Source organism: Sus scrofa, chromosome 6 (assembly GCF_054392235.1).
Source record: "Sus scrofa isolate SSC_HxYL_T2T_F1_AM1 chromosome 6, Sscrofa_HxYL_maternal_Yorkshire_Landrace_v2.0, whole genome shotgun sequence".
Lineage (NCBI taxonomy): Eukaryota > Metazoa > Chordata > Mammalia > Artiodactyla > Suidae > Sus > Sus scrofa.
The window spans coordinates 132,899,190-132,922,506 of NC_139388.1; the positions used below are offsets into that span (position 1 = coordinate 132,899,190).

At 38.5% G+C, this 23,317-nt stretch overlaps 1 pseudogene across 1 annotated transcript in view; it reads right to left on the reverse strand.

The window, feature by feature from the left end:
* Nucleotides 1-485: 485 nt before the first annotated feature.
* The window catches only part of LOC102160780 (ankyrin repeat domain-containing protein 26 pseudogene), a 38,579-nt pseudogene continuing 15,747 nt past the window's right edge, over nucleotides 486-23,317 (reverse strand). Inside the window, exons 3-4 of the transcript XR_002345106.2 lie at nucleotides 3,833-3,915; nucleotides 486-2,781 (exon numbers count right to left, since the gene is read on the reverse strand). The product of XR_002345106.2 is annotated as an ankyrin repeat domain-containing protein 26 pseudogene (transcript). The remainder of the gene's footprint in view (nucleotides 2,782-3,832; nucleotides 3,916-23,317) is intronic.

The following is a 23,317-nucleotide window of genomic DNA, read 5'->3' on the forward strand; positions in this document are numbered from 1 at the left end:
TTTTTCTTCCCTTTCCTTCCTTTCTTTTTGGTTTAGAGAAGCCCTTTCAATATTTCCTTTAACCTGGGTTTTGTGTTGCTGTATTCTTTAAGTTTTTGTTTGTTGGGAAAAATTTTTATTTCCCCTTCTATTTTAAATGATATTCTTGCTGGATAGAGTATTCTAGGTTGCATATTTTTTCCTTTGAGCACTTTAAATATCTCTTGCCATTCCCTCCTGGCCTGTAGTGTTTCTGTAGAGAAATCAGCTGATATTCTTATGGGGGTTCCCTTGTAGGTAACATTCTGTTTTTCTCTTGCTGCCTTTAGGATCCTCTCTTTATCACTAACTTTTTCCATTTTTATTATGATGTGTCTTGGTGTGGGTCTGTTTGGGTTCAGTTTGTTTGGGGCCCTCTGTGCTTCTTGTATCTTCAACCCAGTATCCTTTAGATTTGGGAAGTTTCCATTGATAATTTCTTCAAATATATTTTCCATCCCCTTATCTTTTTCTACTCCTTCTGGAATTCCTATTATGCGTAGATTGGCCTGCTTTATATTATCCCATAGGTCTCTTATATTGGTTTCCAGTTTTTTGATTCGGTTTTCTGTCTGTTGACCGGATTGAGTTATTTCCATTATTCTATCTTCCATATCACTGATTCGTTCTTCTGCATTATTCATTCTGGTTTTTACTGCCCCTAGTTCAGTTTGCATCTCTGCAAATGAATGTTCTAGTTTTTCTTGGCTCCTCCTTATATGTTCTAGTTCCTTTCTGAGGGTATCTGCATTACTGTTCATATCTTCTCTTAATTCCTTCAGTATTTTCACTATTTCTCTTTTGAACTCCAGGTCTGTCAGACTGCCGAGATCTGTTTCATTGTTGACTGTTTTAGGTGAGTTCTCCTGTTGGTTTGACTGGGGGTGGTTTCTCAGCTTCTTCATCTTGCTTGTTGTTTTCTTTCTCCTGAGGGAGTTGTACTCTCCGTGATTGGGCAGTGTTTGCCTTGTCACTGCCGTGGAATATTTCCTGAGGGCTGGCGTTGTTGGTCAATCTTTTTTGAGGCAGTGTGGCTTTTCTGGAGTGTTGATGGGACTAACAGTGTTTCTTTGAAGCAAAGGAGGACTTCCTGAGGGCAGACAGGACTGGGAGGTCCACCCCACGATGGTAGCAGATTTCACTTGGTCATGCAGAGCTTGCTCTGGTGTTTTTAGGCTGTGGGGTTCTTGCAGGGGGTTGACGGTGTTGGGCAGCTGTTCCTCAGGAGTGCAGCACCCCCTGGGGGCTGGAGCAGCTATCTGGGTCACTGAGAACCTAAGAGGCTCTTCCCTAGGGCAGCCCAACTCAGAAGGACAGCCTGAGAATGTAGGCGGATCTTTTCACAGTCCAGCCGAGCTTGTTGCAGCTTTTCTGGGCTGCAGGGGCTCTTCCAGGGGGCTGGTGGTGCTGAGCAGCTATTCCGAGGGGGTGGGGCACCCCCTGGGGGCTTGGGTGGGTAGCAGGGCCGTTGGAAACCCAAGAGGCTCCTCCCCGGGCAACCCGACTCAGAAAAACCGTCGAAGAATTAGGCTGATCTATTCACGGCCTGGCTAAGCTTGTTCTAGCTTTTCTGGGCTGCAGGCCTTTTCTCTGGGGCTGGTGGTATTTGGTGCTGCTCTGCGAAAGTGTAGCCCCTCCAAAGGGCAAGCAGGCCTGTGCAGGGACAGCCCCTGCGGTGATAGGCTTCAGGCAATTGTTGAGGCCAGCCCTCCTGGATGGCAGGCAGCCCCAGATTCGGCAAGAGTGTAGGGGGTGGCGGGGGTGGGGGGAGGGGATGCACTGGGAAGCACAGCTTTCAGCTAGCTAGTGGGCCTGTAAGCTTGTTGTGGTGTGGAGGGTATTCTATGGGGACCTACCCCTTCTTCTCACCCCTCCCCAGCACGGGCGCAGACCAGGCTCTTCTCCCAGGTTCCCTCTGATGTGGCTTTCCACTTCCCCACCCCTAGAGTATTGTTCCCTTCCTCTGCGACAGCTTTGTTTTCTAGTCTCCCAGGCAGTCTCTGCCCCGTCAAATGGTTTCTAGACCTCCCAAGCAGTTTCTGCTCCGCCCCGCCCCCCCAGCCTGGGGACTAACCTTCGGAGGTGAGGTCTCGGTGCCCAGCCCCCACCCAGGCGGCGCCCCCGGCCCTTTCTCGGGGACTAACCTTCGGAAGCGAGGTCTCGGTGCCCAGCCCCCACCCAGGCGTCCCCGGCCCTCTCTCAGGGACTAACCTTCAGAGGCGAGGTCTTGGTGCCCAGCCCCCACCCAGGAGTCTCAATTTTTGGTGACTGTGCCCATAGTTCAGATGGTCCGTTGGGTTCTTGATTGGCTTTTCCGTACTCCAACTTACTGCTACACTCTTCGCTGCATCTGGAGATTCCTCCGGTTTGTTTGATCTTTCCCCCTGTAGGTGACTTTCCAGGGTGTGGGATCCCTTTCTCCTCCGCAGTTCCCTTTCGGGAGCGCCCGTCCCGCTCGGATTCACCTTCTCTCACTCTCCTCTTTTCTCCCGTTCTGCCCAGTAATGTCATGAACTTCTTGCCATTATTGGAGTTTAGGTTCCTCTGCCAGCGATTGGTTGCTGTTCTGTGTGAGTCATTTATTCTGTAGATGTGCTTTTTTTGTTGTGTTAGTGGGAGAGGGTGAGCATGTCCCCCTACTCCTCCGCCATCTTGTCCTCTATAGCAAGAGATTTTAATTCCTCATCTGAAGAATAAAGATGCAAATAAAAATAGTAGGCTCATTGGGCAAGTTCCTGATTTTCTTCAGCAGCACAGAGATGCCTGGGTGAGGGTAAGGGGGGGAAATGATTATTAATCTCTTGTGTAGTGGGGGTTTTGCCAAGTATACAGGACAGAAAGAAAAGGGAATAGAGGATGTAGGTAAGAGTTATTAAACTTTTAGCTCTTGGAATTGTTGGGAAGAAAAATATTTCCTCTACCCTCTCAGGTTCAGTGATTGGGAATTTGAAAATTAAATAGACAAAAGCAGATTACCCTGAGAAAAAAATTTAATTATATGTATCTATATGCAGATGTTAACAAATATGATGTGAAGGGGTGGCTAAAATTGGGGGTTTACATAGAATTTAATAAATGGCAAGGAGTAGGAGAAAGGCATTTTCTAAAAAAAAAAAATGACTTCTTGGTAGTGAGGGAGAGAAAGTCCTTATGGAGAACTAATGACACATAGGACAGATAACTGATACCTTAGGGAAATATATGGAAGATGTGGTAGTTTGGTGATGATGTCTGTCTGAGGTGCTCAGAAATTTTCCAATTTTAAAACTATTTCCAAAAAGTAAATTAAAAATGCATAGACAAGGAACGATAGGCATATCTTATCGTTCCATGAGGAAAGATCTATGTATCAGAGTTTAAGTTACATAGAATGAGTTTTGTGGCTAACAATTGTGATATATCAAAATATTGACAATAGCCACAGCAGCAGTATATTCAAATGATGTCTAAATTTTTAGGTCTATATATAGTGATAAAAACTAGAAACTGTAACAAAGGTATCTAATCAACAACGCTAAATATTAATGACAGGTTTGAGTGTTTGTGTGCTGATTAAACAGCTGGTATCTGAGCTCGGAGTATCTAAAATTCAAAATTTCTGGGTTTTATTCACAAAATTTAAAAGTTGGATGCAGAGAAACATGGTTTAAAATACTATACAAATACTCGTCATGCACATATGATACAAAAATATGTTCCTTTCATAAAGATTTCCACATCTTATTTAATGGGATATAACTAAAATGTTAAATAGTCCAATAGATAAATTTTTAAACTATCTTTAAGATCATGTAATTTTTTCCAAAATCTGTACCTATTATTGGGATGCTTTCACAAGTTGATTGTCAGTAGATCTTGGAGAAGCTCTATAGGATCCAGATTCAAATTTAGCAGTACCTGGAGAGCAAAAGAATAACATTCTTTAAATACTTCCTAGTTAACTAAATATAAATTAGGTAAGATTAGCTGAGACCTTTCTAAGTATTAAGAAGGAAAAATATCTATATTTGATTCTAACACAAAATACATGGTGACTATTTTATCATTCCTCCCCCCTCCCACCCCATGGTTACATGCTGAGCTAAATGCTCTCGAGGCTTAGTTAACAGAGCTTCTGGTTTTCTCATTCCTCATTCATTTACTCAACAGTCATGTCCTCAGGTACTGTAACAAGCACTGGAATTACAAGTGGGAGGTGACACAAGCCGCCATGAAGAACTGCATGCTATAAACTGGAAAAATAGATGAACAGGCAATTTACATACATAGTCATAAGTCCTATGACAGGTACAAAAGAGGGGACGATTGGAACACAGAACAGACATCCAGCTTGGTGTCAATATTGTCTGCTTTTTGGTGGAGATGATATGGAAATATATACCAAAAGAACAAGGAAAAATATGGGAAATGGGATAAGAAAACACAAAGAGCATAGGTGATAAAGAACTGTTTGGAATTGTAAGCTGTCTATTTGACTGGCTGCCAGACAGAGGAAAGAGGCAGAGGAGAGTAGGAGGGAGATAAAGCTGAATACTTCCACAGGAACTAAACTGATTTGGGTGTTTTTATTCCATGCTAAGGAATTTGGAGTTTTTCCTGAGAGCAAGAGGTAACTAAATGACAAAGTCAGTGACAAGAAATTTGAATGTCACCCGCCAAGTGACAGCTGCATGAACTGTGATTGCCTGAATCTGGGTTTTTTGGCCTTACTTCCAGAAACTTGAAGTTGGTGAACCCCATGTTTTCTGATAACAGTGTCAGTGTGCAGGTTGACAGGTCCAAAGGGATGGCAGCAGTAGAGGAAGGATATAGCCAGAAAGAAAAAGAAATGATAGACTTTTGAGATTTTTTTTTTAAAGCTATGGAACATGATGAATAAATGAGGAATAAGTATATTTTTCATTATGAATGTTTGTTTTCCCATTTTTCAAAAGATATAAGAAAATATTTAATGTAGTATCTAGTATGCAAACAATGGAAAGAGATGCCATTTACTATTTACAGTTTATTTCAGAAATCAATGTCTAAATTTAATTCATAAAGGAGGAAGGATCAAGATGGTGGAGGAGTAAGACATCATGCTCACCTTCTCCCACAAACATAAAAAAAAAACCATAACTACATGTAGAACAATTCACACAGAACATCTACTGAATGCTGGCAGAAGAACTTAAACCTCCAAAAAAGGTGAGAAACTCTCCACATATCTGGGTAGAACAAAAGAGAAAAGAGGGAGGGAAAAGGAATCAGGATGGTACTAGCACTCCTGAGAGGGAGCTGTAAAAGAGAAAAGGAACACACACCCTGGGAAGCCACCTAACTAACCAATGGGGATATCAGCCTAGACCTCAAAGTCATCAAGAAAAGTGCAGCAGCTGGTCTGAGGAGGGCAAAGCAGAGTGAGAGCTGCACACATCATCTAAACTACTGCCGTGGACATCACAGCCTGAAATGCTCAGGCAGGGGCTGGGCACTGAAACTCAGGCTCTGGAGGTCAGTTTTGGCTGTGTGGAGACAGCCTGAGGGGCTAGAGAGAAGTGTTCCATGGGCTGGGGAGTGGGACACCACAGCTGAGGGAACCTGGGAGGAGGTATGGGCCCAGAGGAGAAGCAAGGCACCACTGTCTTGGAGGGCGAGAAGAGGAGGGGTGGACTGCCATAAGAATCTCTTTTCCTGCACATCCATTAACTCAGAGGGTGGGGCATCTCTGGCAGGGGCTGTGGGTGACTAGACAACACTTGCTCGTGCAATGGGAGATAGGCACCTCTTATGTGGGCTATGGGTGGCTGGGCACCTCTTGTGTGGGCTAAGGGCAAAGGGAGGTTAAGTGTGGCATGGAGCCTCTTGCCTGCTCTACAGGTGGTGGGGACAAATCACAGCAGTCATTTCAGAAACCAGAGGGAGGTGTGGCCTGCAACCACTGGGGGGGGGGTGTCCTGTGAAAATGCTCCACCTGTGGCCCTAGTCACCTCAGATATTGGCAAAAAAGAGGGCACTGCAACCAAGCACCACCTCTTGTTGATCTTATCTCCCTGGAACACACCCACCCTGCTGCTGCAATTACCAAGCACTCTAAGCACTGCCCACACATGACTGATCACTGTCACTTCCCAGGACTCTGCAACTAGGAGCAGCCTGTGCAGCACCTCCTGTATGGGTTGAGATGGGGTGTTTCTTGCCTGCTCTACAGGTGGTGGGGACAAATCACAGCAGTCATTTCAGAAACCAGAGGGAGGTGTGGCCTGCAACCACTGGGGGGGGGTGTCCTGTGAAAATGCTCCACCTGTGGCCCTAGTCACCTCAGATATTGGCAAAAAAGAGGGCACTGCAACCAAGCACCACCTCTTGTTGATCTTATCTCCCTGGAACACACCCACCCTGCTGCTGCAATTACCAAGCACTCTAAGCACTGCCCACACATGACTGATCACTGTCACTTCCCAGGACTCTGCAACTAGGAGCAGCCTGTGCAGCACCTCCTGTATGGGTTGAGATGGGGTGTTTCTTGCATGGTCTGCAGGTGGTGGGGGCAAACCACCACAGTTATCTCTGACTCCAGAGGTGTGTGTGGCCCACCACCATTAGGGGGGCCCATGAACAGGCACCACTTGTGACCCCAATCACCTCAGAAGGCACCACAGAAGAGGGCATTGTGACCAAACACCACCTGTTTTTGCTCTCACTCCCCTGGGAACTCATACACCCTGCTGCTACCACTGCCAAATGCTCTGGGCACTTTGTAAATCTGCCTAAGGCTCATTACCACTTCCCAGGGCCCTGCACCTAGGAGTAGCCTGTTCCACCTTCACGCAGGTCCCTGCTGCTGTTAAGAGCTCAGCAACCAGGGACTGACTACAAGCCCTTCCCACTGCTTCCTTCTCCCTGGAAACACACTCAGCACCCTGGAGATAACAGCCTGCTCACACCAAAGAGCAAATATTCAAACTTGTACACCAAAAATAAATAGTAACACTCCACAAAATACGAAGGGGTGCTCTTGCATAGAAGCAGCCCTCCAAGACTACAGTTTGGCTTCCCTAAACTCACAGAAAAAGAAAAATGTAAGTGAAGAAACTCAGAAACCATTCCCAGTTAAAGCAACAGGAGAATATCCCTGAAGCAGCACACGATGAAACAGACCTCTGAAGTATGAAAGACATTGGGTTTAAAAGGGAGATAGTGAAAATACTTAAAGAATTAAGGCTGAATATCAAGGAATTAAGAGTGGATACGAACAGTAATGCAGATTCCTTTAGAAAGGAATAGAAAATATAAGGAGGAACATAGAAAAATTAGAGCATTCATTTGTTGAGATGCAGACTGAAGTAAAGACACCAAAGAGCAGAAAGAATAATGCAGAGGAATGAATTAGTGACTTGGAAGATAGAATAGTGGAATTCACACAATCAGGAGAGCAGACAGAAAACCAAATGAAAAAACATGAAAGCAGTAGAAGAGATCTATGGGATAATATAAAACAGGCCAATATATGCATAATAGGAATTCCAGAAGAAGAAGGAAATAAAAGGGGGAATTGAAAATATATTTGAAAAAATTATGTCTGAAAACTTTACAAATCTAAAGGAAACTGATATCAAGATACAGAAAGCACAGAGGGCCTCAAACAAGTTGAACCCAAATGGGCCCACACCAAGACATATTATAATAAAAATGGCAAAAATTCTAAAGGCAGCAAAAGAAAAACAAAGCGTTAATTATATGGGAACCCCCATAAGGCTTATCAGCTGATTTCTCTATAGAAACACCACAGGCCAGAAGGGAGTGGCAAGATATATTTAAAGCTCTGAAAGGGAAAAAATTTGCAGTGTAGAGCACTCTATCCAGCAAGAATTATTATTTAGAATAGAAGGGGAAATAAAGAATTTCTCCAACAAACAAAAGCTGAAAGGGTACAGCAATGCTAAACCCATTCTAAAAGAAATACTGAAAAGGCTTCTCTAAATAAAAAAAGAAGAAATAAGATGGAGGAAACCACAATTGGAAAGCAATCACTTAAATAAGCCACCATACAGATATAAAAGAAAAAAAAAGACTACAGTAAGAGAAATGATAAACACAAGGAACAACAAAAGAACAAACATGAAGATGTTAAAGTACTTCAATATCATAGAATGTGGGGGAGGAAAGTAAGAAAATATAGATTCTTTTTAAAAATAATGTATTTGAGACTATGTGAATATCAGGCTAAAACAAGCAGACACAGGAAGGGGTTAATATACTTAAAAAACAGGGCAACCACAAATCAAAGCCAAACATTACATTTACAAAAGCAAAAAAGAAAAGTACTCAAGCATAAAATAAATGGAAATCATCCAACCAAAAAAAGAAAGGAAAAATGGAGAAACATAGAATCCACTGGGAAACAAGATTTAAAATGGCATTAAATACATATCTATCAATAATCACCTTAAATGTCAATGGACTGAATGCTCCACTCAAAAGACATTGGATGAAAAAGCAAAAACCTTCAGTCTGCTATCTACAAGAGACTCACCTTAGGGCAAAGGACACAGATAGATTGAAAATGAGGGCATGGGAAAAGATATTTCATGCCAATGGACAAGACAGGGAAGCAGGAGTTGCAATCCTCATATCCGATAAAATAGACTTTAAAATGAAGGCCATAAAGAAAGACAAAGAAGGACACTACTTTATGGTTAAAGGATCCTTTCAAGAAGAGGATATCACTATCATCAATATATACGCCCCTAATATGGGAGCACCAAGATACCTCCAACAAATACTAACAGACATAAAAGGAGAAATTGATGGGAATATAATCATAGTAGGAGACGTTAACACCCCACTCAAAACAATGGACAGATCCTCTAGACAGAAAATCAATAAAGCAGCAGAGATCCTAAAAGACACAATAGAAAAGTTAGACTTAACTGACATTTTCAGGACATTACATTCAAAAAAAATCAGAATATATATTCTCAAGTGCTCATGGAACATTGTCAACGAATTGATCATATAATTTAAGAGTATAGAAACTATTTCAAGTATCTTCTCTGACCACAATGGCATGAAACTAGAAATCAACCACAGGAAAAGAAATGAGAAAAAAACTTACGAGACTAAACAACATGCTACCAAAAAACCAATGGGTCAATGAGGAAATCAAGACGGAAATTTAAAAATACCTTGAGACAAATGATAATGAAGACACAACCACTCAAAATCTATGGAATTGAGTTCAAAAATGAGATTGTGAAAGTCTTATTGAAGGAAGAAAACTATTGGAAAAGAAATTAAAGGTGAATATGACAGAATTAAGAGTGGATATGAACAGTAATGCAGATTCCTTTAGAAAGGAAATAGAAAATTTAAGGAGGAACATAGAAAAATTAGAACATTCATTTGTTGAGTTTCAAACTGAGCTAAAGGCACTAAAGAGTAGAATGAATAATGCAGTGCAATTAATTAGTGACTTGGAAGATAAAATAATGGAAATTACACAATCAGGACAACAGACAGGAAACCAAATGAAAAACCATGAAAGCAGTGTAAGGGATCTATGGGATAATACAAAGCAGGCCAATATATGTATAATAGGAATTCTGGAAGGAGAAGAAAAAGAAAAGTGGATTGAAAATATATTTGAAGAAATTATGTCTGAAATCTTTGCAAATCTAAAGAAACAGATATCAAGATACAGGAAGCACAGAAGTCCCCAAATGAGTTGAACCCAAATAGGCCCACACCAAGATATATTATAATAAAAGTGACAAATGTTAGAGGATTCTGAAGGCAGCAAGAGAAAAACAAAGCATTAAATATAAGGGAATCCCCATACGGCTATTAGCTCATTTCTCTACAGAAACACTAAAGGCCAGAAGAGAGTGGCAAGATATATTCAAAGTTCTAAAAGGGAAAAATTTTCAGCCTAGAATATTCTACCCAGTAAGAATATCATTTAAAATAGAAGGAGAACTAAAGAATTTCTCCAGCAAACAAAAGCAAAAAGAGTATAGTAATATTAAACACATTCCAAAAGAAATAATGAAAGGGCTTCTCTAAATAAAAAAGAATTAAGAAGAAATAGGATGGAGGAAATCACAATGGGAAAGCAATCACCTAAATAAGCCAGCCTAGAGATCTAAAAGGAAAAAAAAAAAACCTACAGTAAAAGTGATGATAAACACAAGGAACAGCAAAAGGACAAACATGAGGATGTTAAAAAAGGACTTCAAAATCATAGAATGCAGGGAAGGAAAGTAAGAAAGTCTAGCCTCTTTAAAATAATGTATTTGAGCCTATATGACTATCAGGCTAAAGGAAGCAGATATAGGAAGGGGTTAACATTCTTTAAAAACAGGGCAATCACAAATAAAAACCAAACATTATATTCACACACAAAAAAAGTACACAAGCATAAAATAAAATCACCAAAAAAAGAGAAAGGAACAAAGGAGAAACATAGAATCAACTGGAAAACAAGGTTTAAAGTGGCAATAAATATATACTTATCAATAATTACCTTAAATGTCAATGGACTGAATGCTCCACTCAAAAGACACAGAGTGGCTGATTGGATAAAAAAGCAAAAACCTTCAATCTGCTATCTACAGGAGACTCATATTAGGGAAAGGATACATATAGATTGAAAGCAAGGGGTTGGGAAAAGATATTTCATGCCAATGGACAAGATAGGAAAGCAGGAGTTGCAATACTCATATCAGACAAAATAGATTCTAAAATGAAGGCCATAAAGAAAGACAAAGAAGGACACTATTTAACGGTAAAAGGATCCATTCAAGAAGAGGATATTACCATTGTCAATATATATGCCCCTAATATAGGAGCACCCAGATGGATAAAAAAATTCTAATAGATATAAAAGGAGAAATTGATGGGAATACAATAATAGTAGGAGACATTAACACCCTAATGACATCAATGGACAGAAAATCAATAAGGCAACAGAGATCTTAGATGACACAGTAGAAAAATTAGATTTAATTGATATTTTCAGGACATTACATTAAAAAAAATTAGAATACACATTCTTCTCAAGTGCACATGGAACATTTTTAAGGATTGACCACATACTGGGGCACAAAGCTAACCTCAACAAATTTAGGAGCATAGAAATTATTTCAAGTATCTTCTCTGACCACAATGGCATGAAACTAGAAATAAACCACAGAAAAAGGAGAAAAAACTGCCTATATGGAGACTAAATGACATGCTACTAGAAAAACAAATGGGTCAATGAGGAAATCAATAAGGAAATTAAAAAATGCCTTGGGACAAATGATAATAAAAACAACCATTAAAAATCTATGCCACATATATCCAGACAAAACTTTCCTTAAAAAAGATGCACGCACCTGCATGTTCATTGCAGCTCTATTCACAATAGCCAGGACATGGAAACAACCCAAATGTCCATCAACAGATGATTGTATTAGGAAGATGTGGTATATATACACAATGGAATACTACTCAGCCATAAAAAAGAACAAAATAATGCCATTTGCAGCAACATGGATGGAACTAGAGACTCTCATACTGAGTGAAGTAAGTCAGAAAGAAAAAGACAAATACCATATGATATCACATATCTGGAATATAACATATGGCACAAAGGAACCTTTCTGCAGAAAAGAAAATCACGGACTTGGAGAATAGACTTGTGGTTGCTGAGGGGGAGGGAGTGGGGTGGTTGGGGAGTTTAGGTTTAACAGATGCAAACTATTGCTCATGGAATGGATTAACAATGAGATCCTGCTGTGTAGCACTGGGAAGTATGTCTAGTCACTTATGATGGAGCACGATAGTGTGCAAAAATAGAATGTGTACATGTATGTGTAACTGGGTTACCATGCTGTACAGTAGAAAAAAATAAATATAAAAAATAAATAAAAAATAAATACAAAAATAAATAAAAAATAAATATGGGGAAATAAATATTAAAATATAATAATAAAATGAAAAAAAACCATGCTACAAAAGCAGTGCTTAGATGGAAGTTCATAGCAATATAGGCCTTCCTCAAAAAAGAAGAAAAATCTCAATTCAACAACTTAACCCACCACCTAAATAAATTAGAAAAAGAACAAACAAAACCTAAAGTCAGCAGAAGGAAGGAAATCGTAGCGATCAAAGAGGAAATCAATAAAATAGAGATTCAAAAAACAAAAGAAAAAATTAATCAAACCAAGAGCTGGTTCTTTGAATAGGTAAACAAAATTGACAAACCTCTGGCCAGACTCACCAGGAAGAGAAGAGAAAAAATCCAAATAAAATAAGAAATGAAAAAGGAGAAATCAGAACAGATATTCCAGAAATACAAAAAAAAAAACCATAATAGAATACAATGAAGACTATCATGCCAACAAATTTGACAACCTAGAAGAAATGGACCAAGAAGAAATAGATAAACTGAATAGACCAATCACTAGAAATGAATAAGTAATAAAAACACTCACTACAAAGAAAATTCCAGGACGAGATGGCTTCAGAGGCGAATTCTACCAAACATACAAAGAACTCACACCCATCCTTCTTAATCTTTTCCAAAAGATTGAAGGAATAATCCCAAAGACATTTTATTAAGACCCTATCACCCCAATACCAAAATGAAAGATATTACCAAAAAAGAAAATTATAGGCCAATATCTTTAATGAATATAGACACAAAAATTCTCAACATAATTTTAGCCAACTGAATCGAACATCATACGAAAAAGATCATACACCACAATCAAGTGAGATTCATCCCAAGTTTACAAGGATGGTTCAACATATGCAAATCAATCAAATTCATACACCACATTAATAAAGGTCAAAAATCACATGATCATCTAAATAGATGCAGAAAATTATTTGACAATGTCCAACACCCATTCATAATAAAAACTCTCACCAAAATGGGTATAGAGGAAACATACCTTAACATGATAAAAGCCATTTATGACAAACTCATAGCAAATATACTACTCAATGGAGAAAAGCTGAAAGCCTTCCCACTAAATCCGGAACAAGGCAAGGATTTTCACTCTCAACACTTTTATTCAACATAGTATTGGAAGACCTAGCCACAGCAATCAGACAAAGAAAAGAAATAGAAGCTATCCAAATTGGAAGAGAAGAGGCAAAATTGTCACTGTATGCAGATGATATTATGTTATATACAGAAAACCCTAAGGACTCCCCTCAAAAACTGCTCTAACCAAAAAATTCAATAAAGTATTAGGATACAAGTTAACATTTAGAAATCGGTTGCATTTCTGTATATTAACAATGAAATATTAGAAAAGGAATATAAAAATACAATATCTTTTAAAATCACACCTCCCAAAAATAAAATACCTAGGAATAAACCTAACAAAGGACATGATAGACTTATATGCTGAGAACCATAAAATATTAATCAAGCAAATTAAAGAGAATTCAAAAAATGGAAAGATATTCCATGCTCCTGGGTTGAAAGAATTAATATCGTAAAAATGGCCATACTACCCAAAGCAATCTACAGATTCAATCCAATCCTATCAAATCACCCATGACATTTTTCACAGAAATAGATCAAACAGTCCAAAAATTTACATGGAACTATAAACGACCCAGAGGTGCCAAAGGAATCCTGAGGGAAAAAAAATCAACCAGGAGGCATGTACTCTGCCAGACTTCAGGCAATATTACAAAGCTACAGTAATCAAGACAGTGTAGTATTGGCACCAAAACAGACATACAGACCAAGGGAATAGAATAGAGAACCCAGTAATAAACCCAAACACCTATGGTCAGTTAATCTTTGACAAAGGAGGCAAGAATATAAAAAGGGAAAATGACAGTCTTTTCAGCAAGTGGTGCTGGGAAAACTGGACAGCTGAATGTAAAAAAATCAAAACTGGAACACCCTCTCACGCCATGCACAAAAATAAACTCAAAATGGCCTAAAGACAAGACACCATCAAACTCCTAGAAGAGAGCATAGGCAAAACATTCTCTAACATCAACTATACAAATGTTTTCTCAGGTCTGTCTCCCAAGGTAACAGAAATAAAAGCAAAAATAAACCAATAGGACCAAATGAAACTGACAAGCTTTTGCATAGCAAAGGAAACCAGAAAAAAAAATAGACAATTTATGGCATGGGAGAAAATAGTTTCCAATGTTGCAACTGACAAGGACTTTATCTCTAAAATACAAAAACAACTTATATAACTCAGCCCAACCCCCAACAAGCCAATTGAAAAATGAGCAAAAGAACTGAATAGACATTTCTCCAAAGAGGATATACAGGTGGCCACCAAGCACATGGAAAAAGGCTCAACATCACTAATTATTAGAGAAATGCAAATCAACATCACTAATTGTTAGAGAAATGCAAATCAAAACTATTGTGAGGCTCCACCTGACATGTAGAATGGCTGTCATTAACAAGTCAACAAATAACAAATGCTGGGGAGGGTGTGGAGAAAATGGTACCCTCTTAGAGTGGTGGTGGGAATGTAAGTTGGTATAACCATTATGGAAAACAGTATGGAGTTACCTCAGATATCTAAATATAGAACTACCATATGACCCAGCAATCCCACTTTTGGGCATTTATCCAGACAAAACTTTCAATGAAAAAGATATGTGCACCCATATGTTCATTGCAGCACTATTCACTATAGCCAAGTCATGGAAACAACATAAATGTCCATCGACAGATGAATGGATTCAGAAGATGTGGTATATATACATAATGGAATAGTACTCAACCATAAAAAGAACAAAATAATGTTATATGTAGCCACATGGATGGAACTAGAAAATCTCATTCTAAGTGAAATAAGTCAGAAGGAGAAAGACAAATACCATATGATATCATTTATATCTGGAATCTAATATATGAACAAAGAAACTTTTCCACAGAAAAGAAAATCATGGACTTGTGGTTGCCAAGAGGGAAATGGAGGGGGTGGAGGGACTGGGATCTTGGGGTAAATAAGTGCAGAATGTTGCCTTTGGGATGGATTAGCAATGGGATCCTGCTGTGTAGCACTGGGAACTCTGTCTAGTCACTTATGATGGAACAAGTAATATGAGAAAAAGAATGTGTACATGTAAGTGTAACTGAGTCACCATGCTGTACAATAAAAAAATATATACACATAAATAAAAGATGAAAAAAATTCATTGTGTCCTTTAGATTGTACACGTAAGTGATAGCATATTATGTTGATGTCTCACTGACTGGCTAACTTCACTTAGCATGAAAATTTCTAGGTCCAACCATGTTGCTGAAAATGCCATTATTTCTTTCCTTTTAATGGCTGAGTAATATTCCATTGCGTATACATACCAGTTTTCTTTATCCACTCCTCTCTCAATGTCATTTAGGTTGTTTCTATGTCTTTTCTATTGTATATATTGCTGCAATGAACATTAGAGTACGTTTCTTTTCGAGTCATGGTTTTCTCTGTGTAGATGCCCAGGAGTGGGATTGCTGGATCAAATGCTAATTCTTTTTTTTTTCCGTCTTTTGAAAATTTTTTACAATGATTGATTTACAATGTTCTTTCAATTTCTGCTGTACAGCAAAGTGATCCATTCATACATATATATACATTCTTTTTCTCACATTATCCTCCATCATGTTACAGCATAAGTCATTAGGTATTTAGTTCTCTGTGCTATATAGCAGGATCTCATTGCTCATACACTCCAAATGCAAGAGTTTTCATCTAATAATCCCAGATTCCCAACCCATCTCTCTCTCTCCCCCTCCCACCTAGCAAACACAAGTCTGTCCTACATGTCCATGATTTTTTCTGTTTTTCAACAGATCATTTGTGCCATATTTTATTTTTTTTTAATTTTTTGTGGGGGAAAATTTCATTTTTTATCATTTATTTACATTTTTTTCCTACTGTACAGCATGGTGACCCAGTTACACATAGATGTACACATTCTTTTTTCTCAAATTACTTGTTCCATCATAAGTGACTAGACAGAGTTCCCAGTGACTAGCAGGATCCCATTGCTAATCCATCCCAAAAGCAACATTCTGCATCTATTTTCCTCAAGCTCCCAATCATAACACTCTCTCCCCTTCCCCCTTGGCAACCACAAGTCTATTCTCCAAGTCCATGATTTTCTTTTCTGTGGAGAGGTTCCTATGTGCCATATATTAGATTCCAGATGTAAGTGATATCATACGATATTTGTCTTTCTCTTTCTGAATTATTTCAGTCAGGATGAGAGTCTCCAGTTCCATCCATGTTGTCAAAAATGGTATTGTTTTGTTCTTTTTTATGGCCAGATAGTATTCATTGTGTATATATACCACATCTTCCTAATAAAATCATCTATCAGTGGACATTTGGGTTGATTCCATGTCTTGGCTATTGTGAATAGTGCTGCAATGATCATGCGCGTGCATGTGTATTTTTTAAGTAGAACTTTGTCTGGATATATGCCCAAGAGTGGGATTGCTGGTCATATGGTAGTTCTATGTATGGTTTCTAAGATACCTCCATACTGTTCTCCATAGTTGCTGTACCAGTTTACATTCCCACCAATAGTGCAGGAGGGTTCCCTTTTCTCCACACCCCCTCCAGCATTTGTTATTTGTCTACTTCTTAATGATGGCCATTCTGACTGGTGTAAGGTGGTATCTCATGGTAGTTTTGACTTGCATTTCTCTAATATCAGTGATGTTGAGCATTGCTTCAAGTGCTTGTTGGCCATGTATATCTTCCTTGGAGAAATGTCTATTCAGGCCTTTTGCCCATTTTTCAATTGGGTTGTTGGCTTTTTTGCTATTGAGTTGTATAAGTTGTTTGTATATTTTAGAGATTAAGCCCTTATCTGTTGCATTGTTTGACACTATTTTCTCCCATTCTGTAAGTTGTCTTTTTGTTTTCTTTTTGGATTCCTTTGCTGAGCAAAAGCTTGTCAGTTTGATTAGGTCCCACTGGTTTATATTTGCTTTGATTTCTGTTGCTTTGGGAGACTGACCTGAGAAAACATTTGTCAGGTTGATGTCGAGAATGTTTTGCTTATGTTCTCTTCCAGGAGTTTGATGGTATCTTGTCTTATATTTAAATCTTTAAGCCATTTTGAGTTTATTTTTGTGCATGGTGTTAGGGTGTGTGCTAGTTTCATTGATTTCCATGTAGCTGTCCAGGTTTCCCAGCAGTACTTGCTGAATAAACTGTCTTTTTCCCTTTTTCTATTCTTGCCTCCTTTGTCAAAGATTAATTGACCATAGGTGTCAGGGTTTACTTCTGCATTTTCTATTCTGTTCCATTTGTCTGTATGTCTGTTTTGGTACCAGTACCACATTGTCTTAATGATTGTGGTTTTGTAATATTGCCTGAAGTCTGGGTGAGAGATGCCTCCTGCTTGGTTTTTGTTTCTCAGGATTGCTTTGGCAATTCTGGGTCTTTTGTGCTTCCATATAAATTTTTGGATTGTTTGTTATAGTTCTGTGCAAAATGTCATGAGTAATTTGATAGGGATTGCATTGAATCTGTATATTGCTTTGCATAGTGTGGCCATTTTTACATTAATTTTTCCAACCCAGGAGGATGGAATATCTTTCCATTTCTTTACAGCTTCTTTAATTTCCTTAATTAATGTTTTATACTTCTCGGCGTATAAGTCCTTTACCTCCTTCGTCAGGTGTATACCCAGGTATTTGATTTTTTGGGGTGCAATTTTAAAGATATTGTATTTCTGTATTCCTTTTCTAATATTTCATTGTTAGTATATAGAAATGCAATTGATTTCTGAATGTTAATCTTATATCCTGCTACTTTGCTAAAGAAAGGTCAAAACCCCATGATCATCTCAATCGATGCAGAAGAAGCATTTGACAAAGTCCAACATCTACTCATGATAAAAACTCTTACCAAAGTGCGTATAGAGGGAACATTCCTTAACATAATCAAAGCCATTTATGACAAACCCACAGCAAATGTAATACTCAATGGAGAAAAGCTGAAAGCCTTCCCACTAAAATCTGGAACAAGGCAAGGATGCCCACTCTCACCACTGTTATTCAACATAGTATTGGAAGACCTAGCCACAGCAATCAGACAAAGAAAAGAAATACAAGCTATCCAAATTGGAAGAGAAGAGGTAAAACTGTCACTGTATGCATATGACATGATAAAGAAAACCCTAAGGACTCAACCCAAAAAATACTTGAACTGATCAAATGGTAATTCTATTTTTAGTTTCTAAGGAATCTTCATACTGTTTTCCATAAGGTTTACACCAATTTACATTCCCACCAACAGTGTAATAGGGTTCCCTTTTCTCCACACCCTCTCCAGCATTTATTGATTATAGACTTTTTGATGATGGCCATTCTGTCCTGTGTAAGGTGGTACCTCATAGTGGTTTTAATTTGAATTTATCTAATAATTAGTGATGTTGAACATATTTTCATGTGTTTTTTGGCCATCTGTATGTCTTCTCTGGAGAATTGTCTGTTTATATCGTCTGCCCATTTTTTTGATGAGGTTGTCTTTTTGCTATTGCACTGCAGATGTATTTATAAATTTTGGAGCTTAATCCCTTGTAAGTTGCTTCAGTTGAAAATATTTTCCCCCATTCTGTGGGTTGTCTTTTTGTTTTGTTTAGGATTTCCTTTTCTGTGCAGAAATTTTAGGTTTAATTAAGTCCCATTTGTTTATTTTTGTTTTTATTATCATTACTCTAGGAGGTGGATCTCCTAGTAATATCTAGAAGATATTACTATGGTTTATGTAGCAGAGTGTTTGGCGTATGTTTTCCTCTAAGAGTTTTATAGTATCTGGGCTTATATTTAGGTCTTTAATCCATTTTGAGTTTATTTTTGTATGGTGTTAGGAAGTGTTCTAATTTCATTCTTTTCCACGTGGCTGTCCAGTTTTCCAAGCACCACTTATTTGAAGGGATTATCTTTTCTCCATTGTTTATTCTTACCTCTTTTGTCATAGATTGACTGTAGGTGCATGGGTTTAATTCTGGGCTTTCTATCCTGTTCCACTGACCTATATTTCTTTGTACCAGTACCATACAGTTTTGATGACTGTTGCTTTGTAGTATAGTCTGAAGTCTGGGAGCCTGATTCCTCCAGCTCCATTTGTCTTTCTCAGGATGGCTTTGGCTATTCTGGGTCTTTTGAGCTTCCAAACAAACTTTAAACTATTTTTTTTGAGTTCTGTGAAAAATGTCCTTGGTTATTTGATAGGAATTGCATTGAATCTGTAGATTGCCTTGGGTAGTATAGTCATTTTGATAATATTGACTCTTCCAATCCAAGAGCATGGTATGTCTTTCCATCTATTTGTGTCATTTTTGATTTCTTTCATCAGTGTCTTATAGTTTTCAGACTACAGGTCTTTTGTCTCTTAAGGTAGGTTTATTCCTAGGTATTTTATTCTTTTGGATGTGATGGTAAATGGGATTGTTTCCCTAATTTCTCTTTCTGATCTTTCATTGTTAGTATACAGAAATGCAGTCGATTTCTGTGTATTGATTTTGTATCCTGCAACTTTGCCAAATTCACTCATGAGCGCTAATCATTTTCTGGTAGCACTTCAGGATTTTGTAGGTATGTTATCTGCAAGCAGTGAATGTTTTACTTCTTCCTTTCCAATTTGGATTCCTTTTATTTCTTTTACTTCTCCGATTGCTGTGGCCAGGACTTCCAAAATGCTGTTGAATAGTAGTGGCTAGAGTGGACATCCTTGTCTTGTTCCTGATCTCAGCAGGAATTCTTTCAGCTTTTCACCATTGAGAATGATGTTTGTTGTGGATTTGTCATATATGGCCTTTATTATATTGAGGTAGGGTACCTCTATGCTCATTTTCTGAAGGTTTTTTTTTTTTTAAATCAGAAATGGGTGTTGGATTTTGTCAAAGTCTTTTTCTGCATCTGTTGAGAGAATATATATATATATATTTTTTTTTCAGTTTGTTAATGTGGCATATCACACAGATTGATTTTCGGATATTGAAGAATCCTTGCATCCCTGGAATAAATCCCACTTGATTGTGAGGTACAAGCCTTTTAATGTATTGTTGGATTCGGTTTGCTCATATTTTGTTGAGGATTTCTGCATCTATGTTCATCAGTGATATTGGCCCATTTCTTTTTTTTTTTTTTTGTGGTGTCTTTGGTTTTGGTATCCTGGTGATGATGGCCTTATAGAATGAGTTTGGGAGTGTTTCTTCCTCTGAATTTTTTTTGGAATATTTTCAGAAGGATAGGTGTTAGCTCTTCTCTAAATGTTTGATAAAATTCACCAGTGAGGGCATCTGGTCGTAGACTTTTGTTTGATGGAAGTTTCTAAATCACGGTTTCAATTTCAGTACTTGTGATTGGTCCATTTATGTTTTATGTTTTGTCTTGGTTTAGTCTTGGAAGACTGTACATTTTTAAGAATTTGTTCATTTCTTCTATGTTGTCTATTTTATTGGCATATAGTTGCTTGTGTAGTCCCTTAATAGCCTTTGTATTTCTGTGATGTCCATTGTAACTTCTCCTTTTTCATTTCTAATTTTATTGTTTTGAGTCTTCTGTCTTTTTTTTTTTTTGATAAGACTGGCTAAGGGTTTATCAATTTTGTTGATCTTTTCAAACCAGGTTTTAGTTTCATTGATCTTTTCTATGGTCTTCTTTGTTTGTATTTCATTTATTTCTGTTCTGTTATTTGTGATTTCTTTCCTTCTGCTAACTTTATGTCTTGTTTGTTTTCTCTCTAGCTGCTTTAGATGTAAAGTTATGTTATTTATTTGAGATTTTTTTATTTCCCAAAATAGGCATGTATTTCTATTAATTTCCCTCTTAGCTTTTGCTGCATACCATACATTTTGGAGTGTTGTGTCTTTGTTGTCATTTGTTCTAGGTATTTTTAAATTTCCTCTTAGATTTCTTCAGTGAACCATTGGTTGTTTAGTAGCATGTTGTTTAGTCTCCACGTGTTTGTGTTTTTTGCATTTTTTTTCTTGTTGTTGATTTCAAGTTGTATGGCATTGTTGGTCTCTTAATTGCAAGTGCATCTCCAAGTGTCCTGCATTTGTACCCTCCTCAAGATTTTTGAATTTGGTAGCATATTTACATGTGGATGATTTCCTACTTTTACTGTATATAGGCCTTTACTGGTGATCCTTGTCATTTGTGTTTTTTTTTTTCCTGGTTGTGGCCTTTTCCTTTCTGCCTAAAGAAGTTCCTTTGGTATTTGTTGTAAAGCTGGTTTAGTGTTGCTGAATTCTCCTAGGGTTGCTTGTTTGTAAAGCTTTTTATTTCTCCTTCAAATCTGAATGAAAGGCTTGCTGGGTAAAGTAATATTGGTTGGAGGTTTTTTCTTTCATATCTTTAAGTATATTGTGCCACTCCCTTCTGGCCTACAGAGTTTCTGCTGAAAAATCTACCAATAACCTTATCAGGGTTCTCTTGTATGTTATTTGTTTCTTTTCCCTAGCTGATTTCAATTTTTTTGTGTGTTTAATTTTGGTCAGTTTGATTAAAATGTGTTGTGAGGTGTTCCTCTTTGGGTTTATTTTATAAGGTACTCATTGTGCTTCCTGGATCTGAGTGAGTAGCTCCTTTCCCATGTTAGGGAAGTTTTCAGCTATTATCTCTTCTAATATTTTTTCTGTCCCTTTTTATCTCTCTTCTCCTTCTGGCACCCCTATCATATAGATGTTGGTGCATTTAACATTGTCCCAGAATTCTCTTCTACTGTTTTCTTTTCAATCTTTTTTTCTATTTCCTGTTCCACATCAAGTGATTTCCACTAGTCTGTCCTCCACCTTGCTTATTCATTCTACTGCCACCTGTATTTTGCTGTTGGTTGCTTCTAATGAATTTATTTCAGTTATTGTATTTTGTATTTTTGCTTGCTTACACTTTAAATCTTGCATTTATTTGCTCAATGTTTGCTGAAATTTATCAGTCTTTGTCTCCAGTTTATTTCCAATGCCTTGAATCATCTTCACTATCCTCAGTCTCAAGACTTTTTCCTGGAGGATGATAATCTCCAGTTCACTTAGCTGTTTTTCTGGTTTTTTTTCTTGCTCCCTTATCTGAGTTATAGTTCTCTGCCTTTTTACTTTGTATAGACTTTTGATGTGGTCTCCTTTTTTCAGACATTAGAGTTGCATCCTCTCTTACTTCTGATGTCTGCCCCCCTCATGGCTGAAGGTGGTTCAGGGGCTTGCTGTAGGCTTCCTGATGGGAGGGACTAATGCCTGCTCACTGGTAGGTGGAGCTGATTCTTATCCCTCTCGGAGGTGGGGCTTTGTCTCTGGATGAGATTAGAGGTGATTGTCATGTCTGGGGGCAGTCTTTTTACTGACAGGTGGGGCTGTGATCCCACCTGGATTATTGTTTGGCCTGGACCTTCTCAGTGTTGATGGGTGGGGCCAGGGTTTCCCAAAATGGCCACCTCCAGAGGTACACATGCTGATGAATATTCCAGGGAAATTTGCCTTCAATGTCCTTCCCCCACAATGAGCCACAGTCACCCCATTCTCCCACATCTTCCAAGAACTTAAGTCAGGTTTGACTCAGATTGCTATGGAGCCTCTGCTTGGCCCTGGAACCCAGTGCACATGAAATCCTGTGTGTGCCTTTCAAGAATGGGGTCTCAGTTTCCCCCAGTCCTATGGAGTTCTTATGTGCAAGCCCAAGTGTCCTTCAATGTCAGATGCTCTGTGGGCTCCTTCTCCCAATGCCTGATCCCTGGGTGTGGAGATCTGATGTGGGGCTCAGAATTAGGTGGGTATGGGGTTGCTTATATCACATAATCGCCCCTCCTACTGTCCTGATGTGGCCTCCTCTTTGTCTTCTGGAGTATGATATATATATTTTTTTGTCTTTTTCTTTTTTTTTTTTTTTGTTGTTGTTGTTGCCATTTCTTGGGCCGCTCCTGCGGCATATGGAGGTTCCCAGGCTAGGGGTCAAATCGGAGCTGTAGCCACCGGCCTATGCCAGAGCCACAGCAATGTGGGATCCGAGCCGCGTCTGCAACCTACACCACAGCTCACGGCAATGCCGGATCGTTAACCCACTGAGCAAGGGCAGGGACCGAACCCGCAACCTCATGGTTCCTAGTCGGATTCGTTAACCACTGCGCCACAACGGGAACTCCTGATATATATATTTTTTTGAAAGTTTACAATCCATTTGGTTGAAGGTTGTTCAGCATTTGGTTGTAATTTTGTTGTTTTTATGACAGAAGGTGAGCTCCAGTCCTTCTACTCTGCCATCTTAATCCTATTCCCCAACTTGTATTTTAAAGAAGGGAGAAGGTGAGAGGAATATTTTATAGAGTGA